The 22,214-nt window shown below is 43.3% G+C and overlaps 1 protein-coding gene across 1 annotated transcript in view; it reads left to right on the top strand.

The window, feature by feature from the left end:
* Window positions 1-22,214, top strand: part of LOC119934280 (early growth response protein 3-like) — a 95,282-nt gene that overhangs the window by 47,944 nt on the left and 25,124 nt on the right. The window lies entirely within an intron of this gene.

Genomic DNA, 22,214 nt, shown 5'->3' with positions numbered 1-22,214 from the left:
GCAATAAATAACACTGGTAGAATATACTAAAGAAGCTGTAATAAGATCACCACATTCACAGTGTAAGTGAAACTTGGCAAGGGGTCAAGTTTGGACTTAATTTGAACTGGGAGAGGTATAGGTTGGGTGTTCACTGACACACCCTGAAATACTGAACAAGAAACTCATTTGATGTCGTATGTGCACGATGGCTGGACTGGACGTGAGCCCATTGTTGGGTAGGGACTGTCTCTGTATGTTGCCTATTAGTACTTCCCAAGCGCTTAGTACAGTGCTCTGCACACAGTAAGCGCTCAATAAATATGATTGAATGAATAATGTTATGACTTTGTATGCCACATTTTACAGAATTACCCTCCAGTTCCCTCAAGTTTAGAGTGTTTTTTCTCTGGTGGGATTCCTGACACCTCTGCTTTCTCCAGAACCTTTGTGTTCCTTTACCAGCTCCCCAAGAGCACAGGCACCGGCTTCTGAGCCACGGAACTCAGCATCTGTAAGCTCCCTCTAGACCGTAAACTCATTATATTAATTAAGATCAGCTGCTAATTCTATTGCATTGTACTCTCCCAAGTTCTTAGTCCAGTGTTCTGCACATGGTAAGTGCTCAGTAAACACCTTGATTGGTTGACTGAGACATGAGGAGGCTTTATTTGATGGGGTTCCGGTCCATTTCCATACTGGACAAGGGACAAGTGAAAAACTGACTATCCAAAAGAAAACCAGATGAATACCCATGCAAGGTGCCAGGGAGGTTAATAGTCAGTCATTTGCATTTAATAACAATAAATAACGGGAGGGTACAATATTACTATGTAGCAGAGTTGGTAGACACATTCCCTGCCCACAACGAGCTTACAGTCTAGATATTTGGTTTTGGTTAGAGATGTGAGATTTAAGTGTCCAGAGGGGCTAGCTCTCTGTTGTTTTCCTTTTTTCTGATAAATAGCGCTACGTTAGTGGTCTTCTTTAATTTCATCCAAGTGACTTGGGGATCCAGAAGGTCAACCACCTGACAAATAGCAATGAAAGGAGGCTCTGTGGCAGAGCTACTCTCATGAAACTTTAACTTAGGAAAAGTTCTAGTAGCCTACAGATATACACTCTGCATGATCACAATGACTTTCTCAAACTCTCCTAAAACAGGGTTGCCATTCAGTTTCTTGGCAGATTTTGTTCGCTGTACTTCAATATGGGGTTCATGCAGTCCAAACTAACTGTTTTGGGGGCCAAGTTGATTATTTCATCTGCCATCCAAGCAAGAGCAGGTAGGGTTCAGGCCTTGGAATATTTCACACTCCATGGTTTGGCAACAGTGTTATTAGGACTAGAATTCTGGAAATTTTTTTATGGTATTTGTTAAGCATGTACTCTGTGCCAGGCACTGTGCCTAGCACCGGGGTAGGTACAAGTTAAATTGTCCTGCTAGGGCTCCCAGTTTGAATCCCCCTTTTACAGATGAGGTAACTGAGGCACAGAGAAGTGAAGTGACTTGACAGAGGTCACCCAACAGACAAGTGGCAGAGCTGGAATTAGAACCCAGGTCCTTCTGAGAATAATTATGGTACTTGCTAAGTGCTTATTGTGTTCCAGGCACCGTACTAAGTGCTGGAGTTATACAAGCAAATCGCGTTGGACAAGGTCCCTGTCATTCATTCATTCAATCATATTTATTGAGCACTTACTGTGTGCAGAACACTGTACTAAGTGCTTGGGAAGTACGAGTTGGCAACATAGAGACGGTCCCTACCCAACAATGGGCTCACAGTCTCAATCCCCATTTTAAAGTCGAGGCAACTGAGGCCCAGAGAAGGGAAATCATCATCATCACTCGTATTTATTGAGCGCTTACTATGTGCAGAGCACTGTACTAAGCGCTTGGGAAGTACAAATTGGCAACATATAGGGACAGTCCCTACCCAACAGTGGGCTCACAGTCTAAAAGGGGAAGACAGAGAACAAAACCAAACATATTAACAAAATAAAATAAATAGAATAGATATGTACAAGTAAAATAAATAAATAAATAGAGTAATAAATATGTACAAACATATATACATATATACAGGTGCTGTGGGGAAGGGAAGGGGGTAAGAAGGGGGAATGGAGGGGGGCGAGGGGGAGAGGAAGGAAGGGGCTCAGTCTGGGAAGGCCTCGTGGAGGAGGAAATGACTTGCCCAAGGTCACACAGCAGATATGTGGTGGAGCTGTAACTTGAGCCCATGACCTTCTGATGCCCAGGCCTGTGCTCTATCCACTAGGCTATGCTGCTTTTCTTCTCTGGAATTCATATTATTAGGACAACTTGTTCCATGGTGAAACAGAAATAATAATGATAATAATGATGGCATTTATTAAACACTTACTATGTGCAAAGCACTGTTCTAAGTGCTGGGGAGGTTACTAGGTGATCAGGTTGTTCTACCCGGGGCTCACAGTCTTAATCCCCATTTACAGATGAGGTAAGTGAGGCACAGAGAAGTTAAGTGACTTGCCCAAAGTCACACAGCTGACAAGTGGCAGAGCTGGAATTTGAACCCATGACCTCTGACTCCAAAGCCTGTGCTCTTTTCACTGAGCCAAGTCTGGGAAAGGGTGGATTTAATAACAAGGAAAGTACTATTATCCCAACTCTGCCACTTGTCAGCTGTGTGACTTTGGGCAAGTCACTTAACTTCTCTGTGCCTCAGTTGCATCATCTGTAAAATGGGAAATAAGACTGTGAGTCTTATGTATGAAGCCTTGTATCTGCCCCAGCACTTAAAATAGTGCTTGGCACATATTAAGCACTTAACAAATACCATCATTTAGAGAAGCAGCGTGGCTCAGTGGAAAGAGTCCTGGCTTGGCAGTCAGAGGTCATGGGTTCTAAACCTGGCTCTGCCACTTGTCAGCTGTGTGACTTCGGGCAAGTCACTTAACTTCTCTGTGCCCGTTCATCTGTAAAATGGGGGTTGACTGTGAGCCCCACATGGGACAATCTGATTACCTTGTATCTCCCCTAGTGCTTAGAACAGTGCTTGGCACATAGTGAGCACTTAGCAAATACTATTATTATTATTATTATTATTAGAATATGTACTGCTTCTACTCCCTGAGCTCCTCTCCTTCTGGCACCCCAAGCCCTCAATTACCAATCCCCTCTCCTTCCAATCATCAACTTTGTGTGCTTCCTAATTAGTTTCACTGAGGGAGATAGCTGGTGTTCTCTTGTCATCTGCGTATCAAGAGCAACCCAGAAACCATTGTGTAGCCAAGAATCATACTTATTTGACAACAGAAATGTCTCCTTTTAAATACTGTTTGTTAAATAAGGAAAGAGAAATCCCGAGTGAACTAAAATTATTTGGTGGTCCTGAATTTAGGTTGACTAGAAGGCACAGGAAAGATTGAATTAGGCTCAGTGCCCCTGCCATCTCTGAAGGGCACCAAAGCCAACAGCATCCAGCACTAGAATCAGATGCAGTTAGTAGGTTTATCTGTTTTTATGACACTACCCTGATCATCATCATCATCAATCGTATTTATTGAGCGCTTACTGTGTGCAGAGTACTGTACTAAGCTCTTGATACTCCTTGGAAGTACGATGCCAATCTTAGAAACACCATGGATGAATTATGTAAGGAAGGTGTCCAGTTTACTTACAAAGTGACATTATTGTCTTTCTGCTTTACAGATGCTCATTGACACCTGGTAGAAATTCATGAGCTACAAAAATTTAATGCGCTTTGAAAAATAAACTTTAGGCTGAACATTACAGACCCCTTCCAATACACATATACATAAGAATATTAAATAGTGCAAGGACAGGGGGGTGCCTCCTTATATCAATGTCAGGAATCATCTTTCATTCATTATACATGTATACATATATATCTTAATGATGATAATGATAAAACCAACATACTTTAGTGTTACAAACACAAAGCAAAAATAGTGCTTGTAGGCTTTTGGTTAGAAATATATGGTATTCTGAGGTAGGATCGCCATGTTCTACAGATAAAAACTGCTTCTTGGGCTGAGGCCTAAATGACTTGGTCAAAGTTTGTTTTAAGAATCTTCACTAGAGCTAGTTGGAAGTAAGTAGTTGGAGAAGCAGTGTGGCTCAGTGGAACAAGCACAGGCTTGGGAGTCAGAGGTCGTGGGTTCTCGTCCCTGGCCCACCACTTATCAGTTTTGTGACTTTTGGCAAGTCACTTAGCTTCTCTGTGTCTGTTAATTAATCTGTAAAATGGGGATTAAGACTGTGAGCCTTATGTGGGACAACCTGATTACCTTGTATCTATGTATCTATCCCAGCTCTCAGAACAGTGCTTGGCACATAGTAAGCACTTACTATTCCTACTACTGGAAGTAGTTGGGGTAGACAGTATCCTGAGTTTCTAGGTGTTATTCTGGGATTTTACAAGAGGAAACTGCAACAGGCCAGGATCAACTCTCCAATGCAACTCTCGCTTATGAATCTACTGTGACTGTGTTTTTGTTCTGTGGTTGATATCTGGGACTGAGCCAGTCACTTTCCTGGGCCCCCAGTTTCCTCAGCTGTAAAATGGGGATTCAATATCTTGGTCTCCATTCTACGTAGACTGCGAGCCCCATGAAGGACAGGGACTGAGTCTGACCTGTGTCAACCCCAGTGCTTAGAGCAGTGCTCAACATATAGTAGGTGTTAAATACCATAAAAATAGAGGAGCTAGTGGCTCTCTTGGAGAACGTCAGTCAATCATTTTTATTGAGAGCTTGCTGTATGCAGGGTAGTGTATTAAACACTTAGGAGAGTACAATATAAGAATATAACAGACACATTCACTCAGAGTCCCTTCCCAGGAGTTTGAACATGTTTCTATATGATGACACATGGAATGGTGTGAGCTCCTCTAGTCCCTGGAACCAAACAAATGTATGAAGCCAGCCCCACACCCACACTGGTCATTAGCTTCTCTGATCTCAATTATTGCCCAAATGTCAAAGAGCAACCTCTTCTCTGGGACTTCCCCAGTCTCTCTAACAATAATAATAACGATGGCATTTGTTAAGCGCTTCTTATGTGCAAAGCACTGTTCTAAATGCTGGGGAGGATACAAGGTGATCAGGTTGTCCCACAGGAGGCTCACAGTCTTAATCCCCATTTTACAGATGAGGTCACTGAGGCACAGAGAAGTTAAGTGACTTGTCCAAAGTCACACAGCTGCCAAGCGGCTGAACAGGGATTTGAACCCATGACCTCTGACTCCCAAGCCCGTGCTCTTTCCACTGAGCCACGATCACTTCCAGCTCCAGGACCTTCTTAGGCCTGCATGCTCGTGAGAAAAGGTGTATGAAAAATTGTCATTTGGAGAAGCTTCCTGTTATCATCATCATCATCAATCGTATTTATTGAGCGCTTACTATGTGCAGAGCACTGTACTAAGCGCTTGGGAAGTACAAATTGGCAACATATAGAGACAGTCCCTACCCAACAGTGGGCTCACAGTCTAACAGTCTGTTAGCCACCCAATCAGAGAATTCAGGGGCCCAGGTAGATTTGTTGGGAGCTGGATTATCCAGTTCAGCTGATAGCATAGAACAGATCCACCAGATAGCGTGGAATACAAGCTTCTGTTTCACCTTCATTCATTGATATTTATTGAACACTTGTGCAGAGCATCGTATTAAGTGCTTGGGAGAGTAAAGTATAACAATAAACAGACTGGTCAATACATACAAAGCTTTTTAAAACTTTTTTTCATTTTTAGAGGCTTTTTTGGACAAAAATATCCAATGTTGCCCCCAATCTGTTCTAGATGAATCTTTAATGACAAATAAACATCTCTCCAGAAAAAGGAATATTTAAACCTCAATCTGGAGAGTTCCCGAGCCAGATGGAGATAGTGGAAGCGGCTTGGCCTAGCGAATAGAGCTCGGGCCAGAGAGTCAAAAGAACCTGAATTGTAATCCTGGCTCTGCCTCTTGTCCGCTGTGTGACCTTGGGCAAGTCACTTAACCTCTCTGTGCCTCAATTCCCACATCTGTAAAATGAGGATTCAGTGCCTGTTCTTCTTCCAGTATAGACAGTGAGCCCGGTGTGGAACATGATTATCTTGTATCTACCCCAATGCTTAGAATAGTTCTTGACAAATAATAAGCACTTTACAAATATCATCATTACTATTCTTATTAGTGCTCAAAAGCCAAGCCTAGTCTCTATCACCTCTAACGAGTAGCTTCCAGTTATTCTGTAAAGAACACTGTAGCAATTTCCTCATTTGTTGCATTAAAAATGAGGCTGAAAATGTTTGTGTCATTAAGAGTAATGTCGATTTTGGAATTTTACTAAAGGAAGACATTTATTACAGGCCATGCAGGCTCCACCAATATGCTCTGTAAAATCTTCTGTTCTAGATTTTTTCTGGAAAAATGACTGGTTCCCAAGCGTGTTCACCCTGACTTCTCCGTGCTTCTGGTCAGGATGGTAGATTTCGGCTGATAATATTTTTGCTGGGTAAGACTTTAGTATATGAAGCTTAAAAAGATGATTTATTGTGTGCAATTTTATAATTTAGCAATTGAATAGTTTTGGTCTAGACTAGCAAATTGGGAAGAAATTAAGACACTAATAGTAATAATGACATTTACTAAATGCTTAAACGGCCAAAGTATTTTGAGCCCCATGTAGGACCGGGACTGTGTCCAACCTGATAAATTTAGATTTACCCCAGTGCTTACAACAGTGTTTGACACATACTTAGCACTTAACGAATACTATAAAAAATGCCCAGTTCCAAATACAAAAATATTGATTCAGACATGGTTCCCGGCCCGTGGGAGAATTACGTTCTCTGGGAAAGATGAAGGAAGGACAGACACAGAAGGAAAGATAAAGAGGGAAAATGCAGTAAATAACAATACAAATTCAATAATTATAAAGATTCTATAGAAAAACAGCAGAAATAAGAATAGCAGTGTGTTACTGCTCAGCTTAGATTTCAAATTCATCTCTCTCCAATCAATTTATGGTATTAATTTAGAGCTTACTAGGGCATAGATCTATACTAAGCACTTGGGTGAGTGCAGTTTAATAAATTGATAAACACGATCTCTGCCCTCAAAAAGCTTAAAATCTAGTGGCAGAGACAGACATTAAAATGGAAGAAGCAGACAGATGAAGCAGCAGAATAGAGAAACAGCGTGGCTCAGTGGATAGAGCACTGGCTTTGGAGTCATGGGTTCAAATCCTGGCTCCACCAATTGTCAGCTGTGTGACTTTGGGCAAATCACTTCACTTCTCTGTGCCTGTTACCTCATCTGTAAAATGGGGATTAAGACTGTGAGCCCCCCGTGGGACAACCTGATCACCTTGTAACCTCCCCAGCCCTTAGAACAGTGCTTTGCACATAGTAAGCATTTAAGAAATACCATCATTATTATTATTAATAGGATATGAACAAAACTGTTTTGGGTAGTGTGGGTGGGGTGAGTATCAGAGTGCTTAAAGGATATGGATTTAGGTGCACAAGTGATGCAAAAGGGAGGGACAATAGAAGGCAGTAGTTGGGATCAATCAATCAATAATCAGTGGTATTTATTGAATGCTTATTGTGTGCAGAGACTTCACAAGTCACCTGGGAGAGTAAAATACAATGGAATTGGTAGACACAAGGGATTTATGGTCTGGGCCACTAAGCCATGCTCCTTATCTGCTTCTCTACAGAGAGGCAATTCTCATAATAATGATAATTATGGTACTTGTTAAGCTTTTAGTATGTGCCACTTACTCCCTTGTTAAACAGCTGTGACTGTTCTTCAGATTAAGACTGGGACCTAGTGGAAAGAGCACAGGCCTGGGACTCATAGGACCTGTATTCTAATCCCAGCTCCACTAGCCAAATTATACTTTCCAATCATTTGTACAGTGTTCTGCATACGGTAAGAGCTCAATAAATACGATTGATTGAATGAATGCTTGAATTAATACTAGCTTGCTGTGAGACCTTGGGCAGCACACTGAACTTCTCTTGGCCTACACAGTCTTATCTGTTAATTGGTGATTAAACACCTGTTCTCCCTCCTACTTAGACAGTGAATCCCAGGTGGGACAGAGACAGTGTCTGACCTGATTATCTTGTATCTACCCCTGTAGTTAGTATAGTGCCAAGCACTTAACACAGTACGAAAGATTTAGTAGAGTGCTCTGCACACAGTAAGAGCTCAAGAAATACAACCGACCAATTGATAGTGCTTATTAGCACTTAACAAATACCACAGTTATCATTATTGTTCATTCATTCATTCAATCGTATTTATTGAGCACTTACTGTGTGAAGAGCACTGTACTAAGCGCTTGGGAAGTACAAGTTGGCAACATATAGAGTTGGTCCCTACCCAACAGTGGGCTCACAGTCTAGAAGGGGGAGACAGAGAACAAAACAAAACATATTAAAATAAAATAAGTAGAATAAATATGTACAGGTTCTGTTTCTGTCTTACTGATGCTCCCTCCATTCTGAGCTCTCAAAGCCTTCTGCCTCTCCAGAGAGTCTTAGGGCTGTCAGCAGTCCTTGAACAGGCTGTTGTCAGATGTTGGCAGAGGGCAGAACTCCTGGCAACATGTAATATCAGCTGCTAATTATGTGGACTCCCTGCCCATCAGTATTAGCAGTGATGGCATGGTGCAGTGAATTGAGCGTGGGCCTGGGAGTAAGAAGGTTACGTGTTCTAATCTCAGTTCTGCCACTTGTCTGCTGTGTGACCTTGAGCAAGTCACTTCACTTCTCTTTGCCTCAGTTACCTCGTCAGTAAAATGGGTAGTAAGACCGTGAGCCCCACGTGGGACAGGGACTGTGTCCTACCCAATTTGCTTATATCCACTCCAGCACTTAGTACAGTGCCTGGCACATAGTAAGTGCTTAACAAATACCACAAACATTATTATGAATTACTATCAATAGTAGTAGTAGCAAATGTTGAATGATCACTTGGGGCGGCACACGGCTGGGTGTTTGGGAAATACAGAATAAAGGAGTGATGCTCTCCCTTCCCACAAGGTGCACACATTATAACAGAAGTCAGCTGACTTGCTGCGATGAATACTGGGCAACAACAGTATCAACACAAGAAACTACAGCCCTCCTATCATGGCCAGAAGCCTAACCTGCTGCTCTGGGAAAGATCCATGTGTAATTACTCGTAGAAATACGAAGGACGGCTCCCCTGTTTGTTTGTTTGAAAGTAGGGCTGGATCTGTAGTGGTTCCTAAATAGCAGGTGGTTTTCCAAACTGTCTTGTGGTTTGCCCACTGCAAATGCAGTCTGTGGGTTTAGTTTGAAATTGGACTGCCTCTGGTGGGGTTTTAATCACAAGTTCTAAGGTTGGAAGATTACTATTCTAAGGACCTGTGAAAAATCTGAACTATTTTGATCTCTTTTTTGCCAGCCCCCAGTCCAAGTCTTTATTCGGGAAAGCCGAAAAAAAATAATGCACATATGAAAAGTCACAGAAAATAGTTATGTTCCCCACAGACCTATCCAGTCTAGAGTCAGCCAGGGGGCAGATCCTGCTTTTGTCTTGGGCAACAGGTGATTCATTCTGTGAAGTGAAATTGAGGGGCAGAGAGTCTATAGAATACTTAAATCCCACTTGTCATTCCTACTGGGTTAAAGCAGATTCAACAAAGGCACCAAAGTCCCTTTATTCAGCCGCTAACCTGATTTTTTATTTTTGAAAGTTAATCCATCGGAGAGCTAGATTGTCAATGGTTCATTCTCCTTCCCCATTGCCCCATACTAATCTCACAACAGATAACAATTTAAATGTCCCTGGCTAGATTACTGATGCGAACACTGGAGGGAAGGAAGACACATAGGTAATGAGCCCTCATGGCTGCCAGAAAGACAAGTAGCATTATAGGGAGCACTGGGGAAGCCCATTAAGACCCAATATTGCATTGGAATATAAGCCGGTAGGAAGCTGGCAAGGCAAACAGCTCCCAGAAGGTAGTAGCAAGACACAGAATTCATCCCAGAGAAAGGAGATTGGGAGCTTTTACTCCTTGGAGGGTACTTTCAAAGCCAAATATAGTGTGGCCCAAGATACTAGTCCTATTCCGTCAGGTTTTTTTAGGAATGCGGTTCATAAACAGGAACACCCTGCGTTAATGAGCACAAGTTTTAATTCATGTAAACCCATTTGAACAACTCTAAATAGTGGTGTTGTGTCTAGCGTTTCTTGGTGTGAGCGCTCGCCAGTAAGGGAGACTGTTATATTGGGTAGCTGTGAAGTGAGTAAGGAATGCAGGCACTCTTCAGAGTGACTCAGTTTCTGCTCTCCCTTTGCCAACTTTGGTGCCGTTTGCCCAGGTTGTTACTTGGTCCTTGCCTAGGAAATGATGAAAAGTCTATCCCAGCCTCAGTAGAGAAGCAAGAAAAAAAAAAAAGATTTGAAAATAATCATTGCGGTATTTGTTGCACACTTATTTGGTGTCAACCACTGTCCTAAACAATGATACCTACAAGATAGTCAAGTCAGACCCAGTTCTTGTCTCACATGGAGCTCTCAGTCTAAGGAGGAAGGAGAACAGCTATTTCATTCCTATTTTACAGATGTGGAAATCGAAGCACAGAGAAGTGAAGAGACTTGCCGAAGGTCACAAAACAGGCAATTGGCAGGACCCAGGTCTCCCAACTCCCAGCCCCATGCTCTTCCCACTAGGCCAGGCTGTTTCTGCTTCATAGCGATAGAAAATTGAGCATTGCTTGTGGCTGGGGGCTGCTGGAGGGGCTGAGGGTGATCCAGAGCTTTTTTTAAAACCTCCAGTCAGTCAATTGAATGTATTGAATGTTTCCTGTGTGCAGAGTACTGTACTAAACGCTTGGAAGAGTACACTATAACAGACATATCCCTGCCCAAAATGAGCTTACAGTCCCACACCTCCTTGCTCCAGGCCTGAGTCCAGGCAGTTCTACCATTGCAAAGTAGGGTCAGAAATGGCTGTGGATCGGATCAGGCTGACAGGGATTCAGCTTCAACAGACTCAGAAGAGAAGCAAGAGTCTTGAATTCCACAGGCTTCATCATTAGAGTGAGAAGAGAAAAGAGGTAGGAGGTATGTGGTGTAATAATAATAATGATGATGGCATTTATTAAGTGCTTACTATGTGCAAAGCACTGTTCTAAACATTGGGGAGGTTGCAAGGTGATCAGGTTGTCCCACGGGGGGCTCACAGTCTTAAGCCCCACTTTACAGATGAGGGAACTGAGGCCCAGAGAAGTTAAGTGACTTGCCCAAAGTCACACAGCTGACAATTGGCAGAGCTGGGGTTTGAACCCATGACCTCTGACCCCGAAGCCCATGCTCTTTCCACTGAGCCATGCTGCTTCTCTAAGCATGCTGCTTGGGTGTACTCTCCCAAGCATATTTAGTACAGTGCTCTGCAAATAGGAAGTGCTCAATAAATATAACTGAATGAATGAATGAATGATTCTTGGGGCCAGGACAAATAGATGAATGGAGAGGTGAGAAAGAAGAGAGGAAAGGTAGCCAAGCACAGAGGCAATATGTAGAATCATGTAGAGGTGTAGAACTGAAGAAAGCCAAGACTTCTAGTTATGTGACACCTACCCTTGCTGTCTTGGGGATGTGGTGAAATGACCCACTCTGAAAGCAAGCCTATTACACCTGGCTTTCATTCCACTTTCTTGCCCCTCCCACTGTTTGAACATCAAAGTTATTTTTCAGTGACTCGACCATTCCCCTGAACAGGACCAGCCCCAGACTTGCTACCCTGTTTGTATGATCTTTCTCCAGCCCAGCGGCCAGGCTGTGGGGAAGAGTTGGAAGAGACTACCTGAGAAACCGGGGAATTTTTGACTATCAGATGTTGCTTATTTGGATTTGGGGGATGTTGAGATATTGAGAAGCCAGCCACCTCTGTTGAATTCAATTACTTGAGTAATGACCTTTTTCATAAAGAGTAAGATGACTTGAAGAGTGAGTCTTTATGTCCTTTGAAATACTAGCTACTGTCACAGCAGGGCTCAGATTGTTCACTGGAGAATGCTTGAGCTGCTCCCCCGGAGATAGTTTCTGCAATTCTCAGCCCACTTATGTTCACTAAGCTCTCAGTGATCTGGTCCAACCTCAGGCTAAATGGAACACCTAAAAAGAGCAATTCATTCATTCAATTGTGTTTACCGGGTTCAAAGCACTGTTCTAAGTGCTTGGGAGAGGACAATATAACAAACGTTTCCTGCCCACAATGAGCTTACAGTCTAGAGGGGAAGACAGATGTTACTATAAATAATGGATATAGGGGATTGGGGGCCAAGAAGAGGTAAAAGGGTTAAATATGGGGACAGATATATCCCCATGCTTCTCTACTCTGGGAAGAAGAGTATGTTGGTTTTGGTCAGTCAGTAATCAATCAGTAACATTTCCTTAGCTCAAAATACTGTACTAAATGCTCAAGGGCATAGTAGATTTTATCTAGCAGGGTGGACAGACACTATAGGTTGGGGAAAGGGGATAACAAGAGTTAGTGCCTAAGCAATAGGGTATGTCAGCAACAGGCTACTTAGAGGTGGTAATGAGCACACAATTGTGTAGTTGGCACAGAAATTCTGAAGTGGCACTTCTTCTGACCCATAGTGACTCCTTGGACATATCCCTCTTCAGAACATCCCATGTTCTGTCATAAAGTGACTCTAATACTTGTATTGATCAATGTTTGATTACTTGATCATCTGCCTTTGACACTTTCCCATGCTGCTGTGCCCAGCGCAGGTGAATCGACTTTGTCTTACACTTCGGCTTAGACCTTTCCATCATGGGTAACCCTATATGGCGTAGCTCTAAGCTGCATAGGCCTATGCAAACTCTCCTGCCACGATAAACTGTCAATTGATAGAGAGGAAGTGAAACATTATTATCATTGTTATTATGGTATTTTTAAGCACTTACTATGTGCCAAGCACTGTTCTAAGCACTGGTGTAGATAGAAGGTAAGCAGGTTGTCCCACGTGGGGCTCACAGTCTTAATCCCCATTTTACAGATTAGTGCGTATACAATCTGGGGAGACTAGAAATGCATTGGAGAAAGCATTCTGGAGTAGCTCTGATTTCAGCAGGACTTGGAAGATGGGTGAGAGATGTAGTTTATCAGATCTGAAGGAGAAGGGAGGTCCAGGAAGGTGGGAGAGCATGAGAAAGAGGTTGGCAGGAGGACAGATGAGAATGAGGTACAGTAAATAGGTGGACTACAGAGGAATGTGGAATGAGCAGGGGTGTAGTGGAAGAAAAGAGTGGGTAAGAGGAAGAGAAGGTGATTATGTGCTATGAAGCCAATAATTAGGAGAGTCTGCTTAATGTAGAGGGGAATAGGTAACCATTTGAGAGTTTGAGGGAATGAGGAAGATATGTGGAAAAGCTCCATGCAGAAGATCAACACAAAAATAAAGGGTAAGTTGTTGTTGTTTGCTTTGGGGTAGCGCAGTTTATTAAGCACTGGCACCAGACTAGGGATAATCTATGGTTAAATCAGAATTTTGCCAATTTAATATTTCTATTATTGTATTGATAATAGTAATGGAAATAATAATAGTTATTAGGTGTTTTCTATGTGCCAAGCACTCTAAGTACTGGGAAAGATACAAAATAATAAAAACAGATACAGTCCCTGTCCTACATGGCCTACTAGTCTAAGGGGAAGAGAAAACAGGTAACTAATCCCCATTTTACAGAAGAGCAAATGGAGGCACAGAAAAGGTAAGTGACTTGCTCCAAGTTACCCAGCAGGAAAGTGTCAGAGCCAGAATTAGAACCCTGGTCTCCTGATTCTGAGTCCAGTTGTCTTCACTAGGCCATACTGCTTCTCTCCCATAATCTTATATTATGAGAGATTTAGGATTCTAACTTGGATGGTTTAGGGAATAGTAAGTACTTTATAAAGAGAGTAAATGCTTTTACATTTCTTTTCTATATAAAGAGGTGCCCATGGAGAATAGCTATTGAAGTAGGGAGAGAGTTGAGGCTATTGGGTTTCTTCCTTAAGTGGCAGTTAAACCCATGGGGTGTGGGTCACACACAGAACATCCCAAGTGCTTCTGTTACCTCTAAGGGCCGAAAGCCATCCAAATGCTGGGTGGTGACAGGCAACAAATCCAAGGATAAGTGGGGCATCCTAGCTGAACTATGGGATGAGAGAGTGAGGTTTAAGGAATCTGAGTGCCCTCCTTCTCTCCGCCACAGTTCCGATAAGGGCAGGCTGATGCAAGGCAGTTAACCTGATCTAAGGCTCTGGGTTAAAGCCACTGTCTTTCTCCTCTGCCCCCCTGAGAAGTGTTGGGCCCATGTGGAGCCAGACCAGATGCATCTCTGCCCTTCTGCAGTGGCTGCAAGATGTCCACCGCATGACCCCTGTCATGGCTCAGTGGAAAGAGCACGGGCTTGGGAGTCAGAGGTCGTGGGTTCTAATCCCGGCTCCGCCGCTTGTCAGCTGTGTGACTTTGGGCAAGTCACTTAACTTCTCTGTGCCTCAGTTACCTCATCTGTAAAATGGGGATTCAGATTGTGAGCCCCACATGGGACCACCTGATCACCTTATATCCTCCCCAGCGCTTAGAACAGTGCTTTGCACATAGTAAGCGCTTAACAAATACCAAAATTGTTATCATTATGATGTCCAAAAATGATATGGAAAACCACATTCATCACACTGACTGAGCCATGTATCCCATCCGACAACACGGGTGGCTGGGTTAATGACCTCAGTTGTTCTCTGCCCTGGAAAATCCTCTCACCCCAAGAACCACAGCCCAAGTAACCGGCAACCCAATAATTGAGTGGTCACTGCAGATCCTCTAGACTATAAACTCATTGTGGGCAGGGATTGTGTGTGTTTATTGTTATTTTGTATTCTCCCAAGCACTTAGTACAGTGCTCTGCACAAAGTAAGCACTCAATAAAAATGATCGTATGAATGAATGAATTCTAGGTATTCATTCTGGCCCCCCAGATCCTTCCTCAGGGGTAATGTGGCCAGTCGTCAGGTTTTTGTACTGGCAGTCTGATATAGATACCTTTTTGTCCAGTATTTTGATTTTAATCCACCAGACTCCTCCTGCCCTGGATCCTGCTGCCAAGGCCCACTTGGAAGAGTTACTCATTTTCAGGGGGACCCGGAAGGGAAATTGATGTGGGCCTAAGGGGTCAGGAGTACCACGCCAAGAAATGTTGTGGACTTGGGCAACCGGGTATACTTCTCCACATGTGTGGGATGTCACAGTGGGTCCTTCGTATCCAGGATTTCCGAGGGCTGTTTAGTGCCAACTGATTTCAGGTTCAGGCCCCTGCCAGGGCTTTTGGGTAAGTGATCCATGCCTGAAGAATAGTTTAAAATTGGTGAAAAGAGAGCCGAACGTGTTAATTGTGAAGAAAAAAGAAAAGTTCCTTAAAGGAGAAAACAAGGAGATGATTCTTTTACACCTAATAGGGAGGAGTTTTTGGATCAAGGCAAAGACAGAATTCTGAGTTCTGTATTTTGTTGTTCAAATAGTAAAAAAAAAAAAAAAAAAAAAAAAAAAATCATGTGTCTGCTCCTAGGGCATCATCTCCCAATCTCCTCTCTGAACCCATCTCATGAATGTATTTTCTGAACCTGAGATTCTTTGAGCTTTCCCTCCTCTCATTCCATCTTATTAAATAATAATAATAATAATGGCATTTGTTAAGCGCTTACTATGTGCAAAGCACTGTTCTAAGCACTGGGGAGGATACAAGATGATCAGGCTGTCCCACGTGGGGCTCTCAGTCTTAATCCCCATTTTACAGATGAGGGAACTGAGGCTCAGAGAAGTGAAGTGACTTGCCCAAGGTCACACAGCAGACGTGTGGCAGAGCCGGGATTCGAACCCATGACCTCTGACTCCAAAGCCCGGACTCTTTCCACTGAGCCACGCTGCTTCTCTTTGTGTACTCAAAATTTCATAAAGGTGTCTACTTACCCAATGAAGGGAGAATCAAATGAAGAGATTATGTGTGGGGGGAAAAGAAAATCAGTGAAATCTTGCGGCTGTGCCCGTCCCTCATTCTTGATCCCTCCTCCTCCTCATCCCTCCTTCCTCACCACTACTTTGCACCCCACCTCCCACTCCCCCTAGTGCTACATATATGTTCCCGGTGAATAATCAGTCAGCAGATTAAGCTGCCTGGGGAGGCAACTCAGTTGTCACATCCATCTCTTTGGAAAGATGCATCTCTGCCCTGTTCATGCAAGGAAATGTAGCCGTAAATTGCTTCAAAATGGGGCAGCGTTTGCCTTCCTCTCCCAAGCGTTGTCTTGGGGCCCTCAGCCTGGGAATAAAGCAGAGGCTCCCGCTTCCACAAAGATGGGACATTTCAGCTCCCACACCCAGGTTCAGTTATGCGTCCCCAGACCCACAGAGAAAAATCAGTACCCCTTAAGTAGCGGGGACCCCGATGAGCCTTTGCCATCACTTTAGGTTTTTCGAGAATCACCTGTCTCTTCCCTAACGCCATGAGAATTTGGTGACCTTCACTCCTGTATCCATGACGACCCGATGGGATACGCTTAATTAGTTCAAGCTTATTTTAGGACCAATTTTCTTTGATTTTAGGGCAGTGAGAGCTATGATAACGGTAAGCATGTTTATGATGCGAGGGAAGCTAAGATGAAATGTGCCAACAATTCGAGTCAAACAGATGGTGACCCCTGATTGAACTTGCCCTCTCATTCAATTATTCAGCTGTATTTAATTTTCCTCCGAGAGGCTCAGGCGTTGCGCCACCTCGAGTCCGCGAGGTGGCGCTAGAGACCACCCTTCCAGAAGCTGTGTTCAACCAGGTTAGCAGGCCCAACAGCAGAGGAATATTAGGATTTTCCCTGCTGGAACAATAGTTTCTGCTAATATCAAATCATAGAAAAAGCGGAACTCGGGCTGTGTGGGGGAGGATCAGACTGCCTATGAATCGGTCATCAACTTTAAGTGATCTCCATCCGAATAAGCCCCGTGACTAGATCTCCCACGCTTAACATCCACCCCAGTGATGATTTCGGATTCTGGCGTTACCTGGTCGGAGCTGTGTTGGTAATTGTGGATGTGTTGTGTTTGCATTTTGAACGAGACTCATTTAACTTCGGCTGAGACCAATAGATGGTGCCTAGCGGGATACGGGGGCCCGTGTCAGAGGGAGAGAAAACCTGACGGAGGGTCTGCGTAACCTCTGGCACCTGCACCGCATGCAAATATCGGCCTTAGAATTAAAGCTGAAAATGGATTTACACTTTAAAGAGATGTAATCCCGGAAGACAAAATCGCTCAGTTTTTAATACCTTATTTTCCAAAGATGCTTAGAAGATACTTTTGAATCAGGTTGCCTAAAGGGGAGACTCCCCCATTTTTTGTTATTGTTGGGGTAACAGTAGTGTTTCACGTAACTTTCAACTAGGAAAGGGTGTCGCTTTCATTTTGGACTTCACTCATTCTTACCCAGCAAGATCCCCAATAAAGAAGTTCACTATAAAAGCAGTGGTGATTTCTCTGGACTTCTTAATAATTTAGTAGTATCATAACAGTGCCTAAACTTTCTTCTCCAATTAAAAGTCAAGTAGCAAAAACATGCTCAGAAGTGTTCATATTTGCCAACAGAGCACATGTGGCCACTCATGACACTTAAGAATTCCATCACCTCAATCAGTCAATCAATCATTCATATTTATTAAGCACTTACATTGTGTTACAATGTATTAAATGCTTGGAAGAGTACAATATAACAGTTGGTAGACTCGCTGGTACTGTCCCATATTTAAAATTATTGTTGTTGTTTTATGCTGTTGTGTCTGGCCCACAGCGACTCCATAGACACATCTCTCCCAGAACACCCCACTTCCATCTGCAATCGTTCCGGTAGCATACCCATAGAGTTTTCTTGGTCAAAATACAGAAATGGTTTACCATTGCCTCCTTCTGCACTGTAAACGACTCTCTGCCCCCGCCTTTCTCCCTGGCTGCTGCTGCCCATAAATATGTACAAATAAAATAGAGTAATAAATACAAACATATACATATATACAGGTGCCGTGGGGCGGGGAAGGAGGTAAGGTGGGGGGATGGGGAGGAGGGAGAGAGGAAGGAAGGGGCTCAGTCTGGGAAGGCCTCCTGGAGGAGGTGAGCTCTCAGTAGGGCTTTCCCACTGCCCAAGCTACTAGTGGAATGGGTAGGCCTCTGCTTGACTCTCCCTCCTGTATTTGTGACTGGTGGAGTACTGGAAACTCTCCAGGTGCAACCCTTAGAGGGGACATATTTAAAGTAGCAAGATTTAAATCAATTAGGATGACACGCCCCAAAAGATTATTTGCAGATGTTTTCAGAATTTATATAGCTGCTGAATAACAGTATTGATAACTGTGTTATTTGTTAAGTGTTTACTATGTGCCAAGCACTGTACTAAGCAGAGAAGCAGCGTGGCTCAGTGGAAAGAGCCCGGGCTTTGGAGTCAGACCTTATGGGTTCAAATCCCGGCTTCGCCAGTTGTCAGCTGTGCGACTTTGGGCAAGTCACTTAACTTCTCTGTGCCTCAGTTCCCTCATCTGTAAAATGAGGATTAAGACTGTGAGCCCCACGTGGGACAACCTGATCACCTTGTATCCCCCCAGCGTTTAGAACAGTGCTGTGCACATAGTAAGCACTTAACAAATACCATAAAAAAAGCACTAGGATAGATTCACAACAATCAGGTCAGATATAATTAAGGGGGAGGGACACCATTTTACAGATGAGGAAGCTGTAGCACAGAGAACTGAAGTGACTTACCCAAGGTCACACAGCAACAAATGGCAAAACCAGATTTGGAAACCAGGTCTCCTGACTCCCAGCCCCATGCTCATTCCACTAGGCCACACTGTTTCTAGATAGATGACCCTCCCTAACCTTTAATTCCCTTAATCCAAATTAATAGTATTTATTGACTGCTTACTGTGTGCAGAGTGCTGAACTAAGCACTTGGGTGAGTATAATATAATAGAGTCTGTAGGCATAATAACTGTGATATTTGTTAAGCACTTACTTTGTGCCAAGCACTGTTCTAAGCACTGGGGTAGATCTGAGTAAATCAGGTTGGACACAGTCCCTGTCCCACTTTTGGCTCACAGACTTAATCCCATTTTTTTTTTTTTACAGATGAAGTAACTGAGGCACAGAGAAGTTAAGTAACCTGCCCAAGGCCACAGAGCAGACAAGTATTGGAGCTAGGATTAGAACCCAGGCCTATGCTCTATCCACCTCACTGTGCTCCTTTTCTATGATTGCCGAGATGATCCCTGCCAATAAGGAGCTTAAAATCTGGCTGTTATTTTCCCCTCCTCGGTTTCTGAAGACATGGGTATGCTGCTGGAGGATGTAGTGGTGAAAGTTAAGGGGGAGAGAGCCTGGACATATAAAAAATAGAAATGTGGACACGAAGGCATCCAGTGTCCATTCAGTGCAGGTTTGCCTGAAAATGGACTGTCCAGTATAAAACTGGATGAACAATACCTTCGCCCACCCCTCTTCCCTCCCCACACACCCCTGGCCTCTGCAGGAAGGATGCTTTGTGTCTGAGGGAAGGTACTCCTGCTGAACTCAGCAAGGCATGACTTAACCAGAGAGGCCCACCTTTCTGCACATGTAGAGGACGCCACTCAGTGACGCCCTTGAGCCGCATTTAATTACATCCCCCGGTTCAGCGGCTGGTTACCAATCGATGCCGACTGGAATGCGCTCTCTTTATTTCACGAACAGAAAGGGCAGACAGACAGCTGTGGTTGTTGGACAGGGGGAGCAAAGCAGATTCCTCCGTTGTGCCCAGCTGCCAAGGGTCATAGCCTCAGGCTCTTGTCTGCTGGAGCCTGAGGGGAGTGGATTCATCTGGAGGGTTGGGATTCGGGGGACGGTAGTGTGATCAATCCGCTAGACTGTAAACTCCTCGAGAGCTGGGATTGTGTCTAATGGATTGTGCTTTCTCAATCTCATATTACAGTGCTCTGCACTCAGTTACCAGTCAATAGATGCCATGGATTGACTTTTTGGTGGATCACTTTTTTGGTCCAGATTTGCCACCGGACCATGTCACATTCATTCATTCGATCGTATTTATTGAGTACTTACTGTGTGCAGAGCAGTAAGTACAATTTGGCAATGGATAGAGACAGCCCCTACTACACAACGGGTTCACAGTCTAGAGGGAGGACACGTGTTTAGTACCTTTGACCTTATCCACATACATCTAAGTATATGAAGCAGCCTTAAAGATCCCTAAAAATACTAATGCAGATCAACTATAACATTGTCAGTTTATGGTAAGTTTTTCTTGAAATTTTGACTAATTTCTTAAGCATCATGTTATTTTACTGATATCTACTATTCAGTTTTTCAAATGCACTCAGGTCTTTCATAATGCAGATGCTATATTCCTGACAAGAAAACACTTTAAGGAAAACCTGTGTTATATCAGTCAATCAATGGAAATTTACGGAGTGCTTACCATGTGCAGAGCACTGTGCTAAGTGATTGGGAAAGTACGATACAACAGAGTTGGTAGACACGATCCCTGCCCAAAAAGAGCTTACAGTCTACAGCTTACAAGCGTGCCTCAAGTGATACCATGCGTATGGGCACAGCTTTTTTCTTTTAATACTACACCACCACTGCATTCTATCTAGATAAGCACATAGTATTGAAAGAATAGTTCCAAATGATCAGCAGCTTTCTAGCTATATTAAAAATATGTTAAGGAAGAATTGAGTATATTAGATACCTCAGGAATACACAACAGCTATGTGAATTTAAAAGGTTTAAGTACATTCATGGTTTTTGCTTTTAAAGGCCGAAATTTTTCACAGACTGGAACCCAGCAAATGGAACACTTATTTCCTATAAAAAAAACCCTCTCCCTCTCTCACGTGTTTCTGAATTTGACCAGGTATTGGTTATTTACATCCCTCATGATTGATACATTTAAAATACACATTTCTTTGTGATAATGTGCCACCTAAATGCCACCCTACACCAGTCTGTTATGACATGAAGAAAACGGTGTGGCCTAGTGGAAAAAGCACGGGCTTGGGAGTCAGAGGACCTGGGTTCCACTGCTACTTGGTCCACTTGCTTGCTGTGACCTTGGTTAAGTAATTTCACTCTTGGGTTTCAGTTTCTCCAACAGTAAAATGAGGATTCAAAACCTGTTTCATCTCCCACTTAAGACAGAGCCCCATGTGGGATAGGGAGGGTTTTGAGCCTGATTGACTTGTACCCCAGAATTTTAGAACAGTGTTTGACATATAGTAAGCACTTAACAAATACCATAAAGTGAAAGAAAAAAAAGGAAATGCAGCAACGTTTGCTTTTCTGTTCAGTTTTAGACTCTGCTTTGTTTTCTGAATATGGTTTGAGTCCAGAGTTTTCATTAGTGTTAAGGAAGGTGATTGTTGCCATGTGAGATTTTACTTTAGTGCTATTGTATATGGTTAGAGACAAGCAACAGATGACAAACAAAATGGCCACTAAAGAGTCCCATAGGTTGTCATGAGGTTATGCAGTATTTGCACTGTTTTCAATTTAGTGATGCCAAACAGAAGGGCTATCACCACTCAGGGTTTGTTACATTCAGTGCTACACTTATGGGGTTAAGGAGAGGTATCAATTAGAACTAGAAACCCATGCAAATCTATTTCATGGAACACCTTTGGCCTCTAATTAGCCTAGCATATTCAGCTAAACACACTCCCTTGTATTTCTAAATTGTTAGCAGCCATAGGTATATTGGAAAATTTTCGCAAGGGACTTGAGCAACTTGTGTAATATATTCCTATTCAGGAAAAGAGATGGATTCAAAGTGCAGTGGGATCAGTGAAGTCCTTTATTTGGGTGCAAACGACAGGGTAGCTGCTTATTAGCTGTGTCCCTAGCCAGAGGGCTAGGTATTTTTTCCTCTCCTGTTGTCTCTTATTATCCTCACCAGCTAGGAGGTCTCAGCAGGGAGGGGCCATTCACTACACCCTCACAGGCTGAAAAATATTTCCATAAACCACCCGATCCCTCTTCTGGAATGCCAGCACCTGCTGATTGAGGGGCACCTGGGGATTTGGGTGTATCCCACTTCCATGAATGTGTGTGTGTGTGTGTGTGTGTGTGTGTGTGTTTGCGTGTTTGCACAAAGAGTAGGCTCTGCAGTTGAGCCAAACCAGTGTT

The sequence above is a fragment of the Tachyglossus aculeatus genome, chromosome 11, assembly GCF_015852505.1.
Source record: "Tachyglossus aculeatus isolate mTacAcu1 chromosome 11, mTacAcu1.pri, whole genome shotgun sequence".
NCBI classification, from domain to species: Eukaryota; Metazoa; Chordata; class Mammalia; order Monotremata; family Tachyglossidae; genus Tachyglossus; species Tachyglossus aculeatus.
This window is presented reverse-complemented; position numbering and strand designations above follow the sequence as displayed.